Source organism: Scyliorhinus canicula, chromosome 6, assembly GCF_902713615.1.
Source record: "Scyliorhinus canicula chromosome 6, sScyCan1.1, whole genome shotgun sequence".
Taxonomy (NCBI): domain Eukaryota; kingdom Metazoa; phylum Chordata; class Chondrichthyes; order Carcharhiniformes; family Scyliorhinidae; genus Scyliorhinus; species Scyliorhinus canicula.
In genome coordinates, this window is record NC_052151.1 from 44,629,604 (window position 1) to 44,639,350 (window position 9,747).

Here is a 9,747-nt window from a genome sequence, read left to right on the forward strand (position 1 = left end):
GCACGGCCTAAGGGTGGCATGGGCCTGCGATCGGTGGGTACCGATCGCGGGCAGCGGGTCCGATACCCGCGCACTATTTGTTCTTCCGCCGCCCCGCAGGATCAGTCCGTGGGGCGGCTGAGGGGCATTACGGCCCGCGCATGCGCGGCTGACGTCATCGTGCGTGCCATCAGACTGTCGCTTGCGGCTTTGTCCTTCCTTTTTTTTGGAATAATTTTTATTCAAGTTTTCAAAAACAAATTTTATCACAACAGAGAAAAACAGTAACCCCTCCCCTCCAATACAAAAGCAATAAATTAACAAGAAAAATAAATAAGCGTAAAACCATGCGAACAAACCCCCATAACGAACCCGTAGCCCCCCCCCCCCCCCCCCCCCCCCCGGCTACCTTACCCCGATTCCCATCCATTTTCCCCTGATTCTTGGCCACCCGACTATTCTTCCTCTTGTTCGTTGGCCACAAACAGGTCCCGGAACAATTGCATGAATGGCTCCCACGTTCTGTGGAAGCCGTCGTCTGACCCTCGGATGGTGAATTTGATTTTCTCCATTTGGAGAGATTCCGAGAGGTCGGACAGCCAGTCTGCAGCTCTGGGAGGTGCTGCTGACCGCCAGCCAAGCAGGATTCTACGGCGGGCGATCAGGGAGGCAAAGGCAAGGGCATCCGCCTTCCTCCCCAGGAATAGATCTGGCTGGTCTGAAACCCCGAAGACCGCCACTATCGGGCATGGCTCCACCCTCACCCCCACCACTTTGGACATAGCCTCGAAGAAGGCTGTCCAGTACTCCACAAGTCTGGGGCAAGACCAGAACATGTGGGCGTGGTTGGCCGGGCCTCTTTGGCACCGTTCACACCTGTCCTCCACCTCCGGGAAGAACCTACTCATACGGTTTCTCGTTAAGTGGGCTCTATGTACCACTTTTAGTTGCGTCAGTTATTTTTCCTTTTACTTTTCTCTTGATTTTCCTTATCGTTGAATCCATATTTTCATGTAATAACCTACAGCTCCGCTGTCCATTTATGTTTTTACTTCCCGTTTTATTCCTTTTAGTATTACTGGGCCTATTCACTGGGCTCTCCTCAGTCACTGTACCTTGTACTGTGGCCCTTTTTGATTTTTGACTATGTCTTCTCTGCCTTATACTTTCCCCCTTACTGCCTTTTGTTTCTGTCCCTGTTTTACTTCCCTCCAACCTCCTGTGTCGGTTCCCATTCCCCTGCCACATTTGTTTAAACCCTCCACAACAGCACTAGCAAACATCCCACTTCGGACATTGATTACAGTGCTGCCTGGCAGGATTTCTTCAGCTACACTGCTGTAGCTGAAAAAATCCTGCCGACCGCAGGGATGCCGTCATCGCCATCTTCAAGAAAGGAGACAAAGCGCCTCAACCCTTTTTTCCATCTTCATCGCCACCATCCTTCACCTCATCAAAAACAAGTTTCCCAGTTGAGTGCAGGGTCATCGTCTACAGCAGGGTTTTTCAAACTGTGGGTCGCAACCCATGGATGGGACACGAGCGGGTGTCGAGAGGGTCATAGAGCGATTGGGCGCGTCATTCCCGTGGTGGTCCCGATCGCGGGAGAAACGTCCAACAGCCACTACCGACTTTTACATCGAGAATGGCGGCTGCTGCCACCTTTAAATGGAAATAAATTAGGCTGTATTGAGTCTTCTGGCCAGAGGTGGCAGCAGAGAGCAGGTTATATGCCCTACATGATGTTTAGCGTCCTCCAGGCTGACTCCAAATTTAAAGACTGCACTGTTGTAGCTGAGCTGCAATACCACATTAAAAACACACAAAAATCTCATGAGTCTGTCAGCATTCTGGTGTAGTATATCCCAGGAGTATCCAATGCTGAGTAAAACAGGCATTCTGTCGCTATTACCCTTGACGATGGCTCCCCTGTGCAAGGTTGGATTTTCTATTTTCATAAAGATGAAGATGGCAGAAAGAAACTGGTACCTGATATGCACATTGCTCTCCACTCTTTGAACCTAATTCAAGGCAGGTTGCATTAACGGTAAGCAAATGTGACTTGTACTGCAAAGGTCAATCGAAGTGTCTCACGAAAGTGGCTGGTGTGGGTCCCGATGATAGGCTGATTACAAATGTTGGTCGTGAGAAAAAAAGTTTGAAAAACACTGGTCTACAGGATGGAGGAAAAACTTTTCAACCTCAGCAAGTTGAAATCCAAGAAGAAAACAACTCTGGCATCGCCTGTGGAACTTCAGTATGTGGATGATAGCGGCATCTCCATTCTCACAGAAGAGGATCTGCAAGCTATGCTTGACACCTTCGCAGAAGCATACTGAAGAATCGCATCAGCCTCAACCTCAAGATGACTCAAGTCCTTTACCAATCCAACCTAGGGCAAGATCCGATCTGCCCCTCCATCAAGGTCAATGGAGAAACCTTACCAAACGTGGAACATTTCCCCTACCTGGGGAGCCACCTCTCATCTAAGGCTGACATTGATGAGGAGATTGAACATTGTATCCAATCCATGAGTATCTCCTTCAAACGCCTAAGAGCGAGTATCTTTGATGACTGCAACATTTATGTTGACACCAAGATCCTCGAGTATAAGCCAGTCGTCCTCCAAATGCCTCAGAAACTTGGACTACTTACCGACGCCACCTTAAGGCCTTGGAGAGATACCGTCAACATTGTCTGAGACATATTCTCCTCATCAACTGGGAGGACAGGCGCACTAACATCAATGTCCTTGAAGGAGCCAAGAGCACCAACATTGAGGCCCATGATCATCTGAAACCAACTCTACTGAATGGCCATGTGCTTAGAATGTCAGAGTCCCAACTGACAAAGCAAATCTTCTTCACCCAGCTCAAGAACGGCTCCTGAACATGAGGAGGAAAAAGGAAATGCTTCAAGGACACCCTGAGGCTTACCTCAAGAAATGCAACGTAGATGTCAATGCTTGGGTGACCCTTGCTCTGAAAAGACCTGCTTGGAGTAACCTCCTGATTAAAGGGACACAATTCTTCGAGAACACCCAACAACATGAGGAGGCCCAACATAGGAGCTTGAGAAAGTAATACTCACGATGTCGAGTCCAAGGACCCATCACACCTCCCAGAAATACCTGCTGATCAAGTGTGCGATCAAAGACGCGGCTCTAGGATCAGGCTCATCAGCCACGCAGGAACCCAAAGAGCTCATGACTAGTGCACAGAGTTTCTTAGGTGGATAATCATACTCGTTAGCGAGAGATCGCTGAAGAAGAGATTCGATGGGCTAGATTCTCCGTCGGTGTGATCCTCCGTTTCACCAGCAGCGCACTCACGTTCGCAGATTTCCCGATGGCTTGGGGGTGTTCACAATGGGAAACCCCATTGGCCAGCTGGTGGGATGGAGGATCTTGCTGACGGGGGCACGCCGCACCAGAAAACAGGTGTGGCGGGGTGGGGAATCCCACCCAATATATTTAATTGTAGTTTTTCTTTTCCACTTTTGCAGCTCCTGGATTATATCTGTTTTCAGAAAGTAGTTTCTAATTTCTTTCCCCTTTAAAAGAAGAAAGGCTGTACACCGCACCTTTGAAAGCCTCAGGGCACTCCAACATGCTTTATATCCAAAGAAGTACTTCTTGAAAGTGTTGTCATTTCTGTAATGTAGGAAACACAGCTGCTAATTTGAATATACCAAAAATACAACCCAATAATATAAATTATAATGTAATAATATATTAACACCACCCCACCCCTGCATTTCTCCTGTATAATTTTAGACACCTTATGTATAGTTTACAGGCACTGGCAGCCTTCTGCTGTTCACATGTTCATGAGTCTAGACAATATAGGATTGTTTTGTCAATCAGTTTACCTCAATTAACATGTGGAAAACAGATTTATCTGGATAATCTGGTAAACGGCCAGAAATTGCATCAATTAATCACAATAAAATTTGACCCCAGCGACATAATTTGGATGTCGTCAATGTTTCCTTTCTGATATGTAGCTCAGTCTTCAGCCTGGAAGGCTGTGACTAGTGGCGTTCCACAGTGATCAGTTCTGGGACCTTTTGCTGTTTGTGATGTATATAAATGATTTGGAAGAAAATGTAGCTGGTCTGATTAGTAAGTTCGCAGACGACACAAAGATTAGTGGAGTTGCGGATAGTGAAGGGGATTGTCAGAGGATGCAGCAGGATATAAACTGATTGGAGTCTTAGGCGGAGAAATGGCAGATGGAGTTTAATCCGGCCAAGTGTGAGGTAATGCACTTTGGAAGGTCCAATGCAGGTAGAAATTACACAATAAATGGTAGAACTCTTGCGAGTACTGACAGGCAGAGAGATCTGGGCGTGCATGCCCACCGATCACTGAAAGTGGCAATGCATGTGGATGAGGTGGTCAAGAAGGCATACGGCATGCTGGCCTTCATCAGTCAGGGCATTGAATATAGAAATTGGCAAGTCATGTTGCAGCTGTACAGGACCTTAGTTAGGCCTCATTTGGAATATTGTGTACAATTCTGGTTGCGACACTACCAGAAGGATGTAGAGGCTTTGGAGAGGGTACAGAAGCGGTTTACTGGGATGTTGCCTGGAATGGGGGGCATTAGCTATGAGGAGAGGTAAGATAAATGTGGTCTGTTATCACTGGAACGATGGAGGTGAGAGGCGACCTGATAGAGTGGTATGGACAGAGTGGATGTTCTTTCCTAGGGTAGAAGAGTCAAATACTAGGGGACAGAGGTTTAAAGTGCGTGGGAAAAAGTTTAGAACAGATGTGCTAGGCAAGTTTTTTACACAGAGGATGGTAAATATATGGAACACGCTGCCTGGGGAGGTGGTGGGAGCAGGTACGTTAGCGGCATTTAAGAGGCATCGAGACAAATATATGAATAGGGCAGGAATGGAAGGATACGAACTCCGTAAGTGCATACGGTTTTAGTTTCGGCAGGTACTATGGTCGGCACAGGCTTGGATGGCCAAAGGGCCTATTCCTGTGCTGTATTGCTCTTTGTTCAAATGAAATGGGCCAAAGATTTTCTGAAGGAAGCCATTCAACCCATTGCGCCCGCACCAGCTGTCTGACTGAACAAATCACCTCATGCCATTCCCCACCTTCTCCCCATAATCCTGTATGTGCCCGCTTTTCTGATCATTCCCTTTTGAATGCTTCAATTGAACCTGCCTCCAGCTAACGCTTAGCCAGTGCATTACAGAACCCAACCACTCGTTGTGTGGAAGAGCTTTTTCTCGTCTCAATTTTGTTTCTTTTGCAAATCACTTTAAATCTGTGCCCTCTCGTTCTTGATCCTTTCATGACTGAGAAATGTTTCTCCCTATTTACTCTGTTCAAACGTTTCATGATTTCGAACACCTCTATCAAATTTTACCCCAGCCTTCTTTTCTTCAAGGAAAACGGCCCCAACATCTCCAATCCATCTTCATAACTGAAGTTCCTCATCCCTTTGGAGAAATTGCAGAAAAGATTCACATTTTTGTGAATCTTTTCTGCAATTTCTCCAGTGGCTTCACATCCCTCCTAAAGTATTGTGCCCAGAACTAGATGTAATACTCTAGCTGAGGTTGAACTAGTGTCTTCTACAAGTTCAGCTTTAACAAAGAGTCACCCAACATTACCAGATCTGCTGAGATTGTCCAGTATTTTCTGTTTCTGTTTCAACAGAACTTCCTTGTTCTTATACTCTGTGGCCCTACTAATAAAGCCTAGGATATTGTATGGTTTATGAACCATTTTCTCAACCTGCCCTGCCACCTTGCACTGCCAGGGTGCCCAGGTGGCACTGCCATGCTGGCAGGGGTACTGCCGAGGTGCCAGACTGGCAGTGCCAAGGTGCAAAGCTGGCATTTGTCCCATGCAGGGATCGGGCCCGGGGATCCGCGTGAGGTGGAGTGGGGGGGGGGGGCTTGATCACCCCTTATAGGTGAGTTGGGGCCGTCGGGGGGTTACATCGGGGCTCGAGAGATCGGACACCAATTAAAAAATGAATAAATTCCATTAGAAGCAGTCCAGAGAATGTTCACTCGATTGATACCTGGAATGAGGGGCTTATCATCTGACGCAATGTTGGCCAGGTGGGGCCTGTATCCATTGGAGTTTGGAAGAATAAGAGGTGAACTTATTGAATAATATAAGATCCCAAAGATTCCCCTGGTGGGAGAGACTTGGAGACACAGTTTAAAAATAAATGGTCTCCCTTTTAAGATTGAGATGAGGAGGAATGCTTTCTCAGAGAATTGTGAGTCTGTGGAACTCTCTACCTGGAGAGTGGTGGAGTCAGGGCCACTGAATATTTGTAAGGTTGAGTGAGACAGATTCTTAATCGACCAGAGTTAAAAGGTACAGGGGTAGGAAGGAAACTAGAGTTGAGGCCACAATAAAATCAGGCACAATCTTATTGAATGGTGGTGCAGGCTAAAGGGATCGAATAGCCTACTCCTGATCCTCATTCATATGTTTGTATGTTTGTTCATATGTTTACTACTTTGGAAGAGACTAATAGATTACCCAAATAAACATTTTATCCTACTTTTCTTATTTCCATATTGTTCATTGTAATATTGCACATTGGATTCAAGGGCAATAAATTCTTGGGTTCAAATCCTACAATGGTTCATTCAGTTGTCCATCCAATTAAGATGATTTAAAAAAAAAAATCAAGGCTGGGTTGAGGCCATTTGACGTAACGATGGTGGAAAACTAATGGTGGATGCTGAAATGGGATAGTCACAAAATAAATACTCTATTTAGGGAGGTATGTAGGTTGTGAGCTTTGTAAAGAGATTGAAAAGAGACAAATGTTACACCTGTTCTAAAAAGTGAGAAGGGGTCAGCCTGGCAACTATTAACCCTTACTAAACAGCAATAGGAAAATGACAAGAGATTATGATAAAAGATAAACATATGAAAACTTAGAATAGGCTGCGCAAAAATGATCAACATTGATTTGTGAAGGGCAAATCAAACTGGGCAAACCTTAAAAGCAAATTGGTAAGTATAGATGGGCAGAATATGGTCCATGTAATTTAGACAGATGTTAGTTTTTTGACACCAGTTTTAAGATATAAAAGGAGCAGCATATCTGTGCATGCCAACCCCAAAAAATGTCAAAGGTGACACAGAATCAGAATAAAAAAGCAGACAACTCCAAATCAACTTTAAATTCAGCCTCAAGGGTGGAGCCACGGAAAAGTGTCCTGTGACTCCTGTCATACCCACAGATGCATATGTAAAGGCACTGCCGACTTTCACTATTAATGTGAAGTGTTGATTGTCATATCATGTCCTTGTAATTCAGATGAGACATCTCTGTCACAGCTGTCACATCTCAGGTTGAAAGAACAGCACTCAAAGTCACAGATTTAACAGCAAGAATATCATAATTTAATCTGCCATGCTGGTTATCTGATTTTCAACCCTTTCCCCACCCCCAGGCTAGGTGGCCCCACATGTATTACAGAGTATACCTGCATCAGAGTAACACCATTGGTTGGCATAATGTCAGGCGTTATGCAAGGACGTAATCGGAGCACTTCGGGCCGGAAGAAGGAATCATCGATGGAGATCCAGACCCAAACACAGTAGGGAGTGAGCCCAGGAGAAATATCGTCGACTTCCAAGGCGAAATCATCGTTGCGGAAAGTAAAAACAAATCTCAAGCAAATACTTGGATACCGTAGTTTGTAGCGGGTATCATCCGGTCCATTGCGACAGCCAATAGTGCAAGTAAAAGGATTTTCAAAATGAAGAAAAAGCTATTGGACCACTGCGAGTTACTGGGTCTTACTTCAAATGGAGGACCGAAGTTTTCAGTACACTTACTGTTGTAGTGGGTAGAGCTGCGGAGAAGAGGCACTGAAACGGGCGCAGGAACCCGAACCTATGGGGCTGCCAACTTGCAACCTACTGCCAGATAGCTACCCGAGAGAGAAGCGGAAGCCCGGACTGCGAAGCCAGAGACTCAAGCGCTTGGGACCGGAGCCAGCTGGGCCAACAAGCAGGAGAGAGAGAGAGAGAGAGAGGGAGAGAGACAGAGTGGGACCACCCCCCTGCAACGGACCGGCAGCGGCCACATGGTGAACGGCAGACAAAGAGGGACCTCCTGTCCGCACCAGGAAACTTCTCTCCCAAACCCTCCTGACCCAGTGAAAAGGAAGGGAAAAAAAAAGAGAAGGGGAAAAAATAAAAGTAATTAAATAAATAAATAAATAACGAGACAAGGAAAGAGAGAAAGGAAGGAAGGGAGGAAGGTAACCGATCACAACCCCCCCCACCAACAAAAAAAAGGGAAACCCGAAGCCCAAGGCAGACCCAGCCAGAGCAGAGAAGCAGCGGAAGTGAGAGCAACCCCAGGGTAAGGAACAGCAGTGGGGAAAGAGAGACAGACAGGTGGCTGGAGGAAAGAAAAACACCAAAGTGAAGGGACAGCGAGACGCAAGCAGCAGCAGCGAGGGGTAAGGCGCAGGAGTGACGGACGCGCAGGCAGGAGGCCCCACAAGACGAGACGGAGGTACAGGCCTGAAAGGGAAAACGATGGCGGACCAAGCAGCAGAGCACGAGCAGGATGCCGCGACCAGCATAAAGGAGGCGCTCTGGTCAGAGCTCCAAACAATGATGACGGAAACAACGCACAAAATGCAGCAGGCCATCGAAGGCCAGGAAAGGGAAGTGAAGGCGCAGAAAAAAACGTTTCTGGAGTTGGAGAGGGCCGCCTCGGACCACAGCGACAGGGTGATAACCCTAGAAGCTGTGGTGGTACGATTAGCATAGCTGCCTGCCATTGGTGCAGAACACCGGCTTACCATTAGCCCTGGTCGGTCATGTGCCTCTCGACCGGTTGGTTGAGACCAGTCATGTGACGGCTCCCCGATTGGTCGAGAGGCTGAGTTAACCCCGCCTCCAGGGTGGGGTATAAATACCCAGTACGCCCGGCGGTCGTCCATATACTGTAATCGACCGCAGGGCTAACATCTAGCTGATTAAAGCCATACTTTTGTACAGCAACTCGTCTCGCGTTCAATTGATGGTACATCAATTTAATCAGCTAGAATTTTGAAGATGGAGCTCCGGATCAAGCCCGAATGCCTCCGCATCAGCCCGCAAACTCAGAACGCATCGGAAAACTTCAAACATTGGCTGGCGTGTTTCGATGGCTACCTGGCGTCCGCAAGCAGCCCCCCCACCATGGCACAGAAGCTTCATATTCTCCATTCCAGCGTGGGCATGGCAGCCTACGCGATGATAGGGGAAGAAAAAGATTACGACGCGGCCATGGATAAGCTAAAAGGACAGTTTCTTAAGCCGGTAAACCGAGTGTTCGCCCGACATCTGCTGGCTACCAGCCAACAGTCCTTAGACGATTTTTACCAGGCCCTCGCTGTCCTGGGGAGGAATTGCACCTGCCTCCAAGTTTCAGCCACTAAGCACATGGAACTTTTGATCAGAGGTGCTTACGTGGCTGGGATGCAGTCCGCCGCTATCTGCTAGCGGATGCTGGAAAAAGACGACCTCAGCCTAACTGAGGCACGGACTCTCTCCACCTCCCTGGAGGTCGCCGACTTAAACGCCCACGCCTATGTCCCACGCCGCGCTGCAGCGCCCTGGGCCTCCAGGCACGCTTCTCCACTGCCATCCGCCGCTCCCGACCCCCCTCAGGCCTGCGCCGCGGGACGCCCCGACAAGTCCGCGGGGCCCCGCTGCTATTTCTATGGTTTCGCCAAACACCCTCGCCCGCGCTGCCCGGCCCGCTC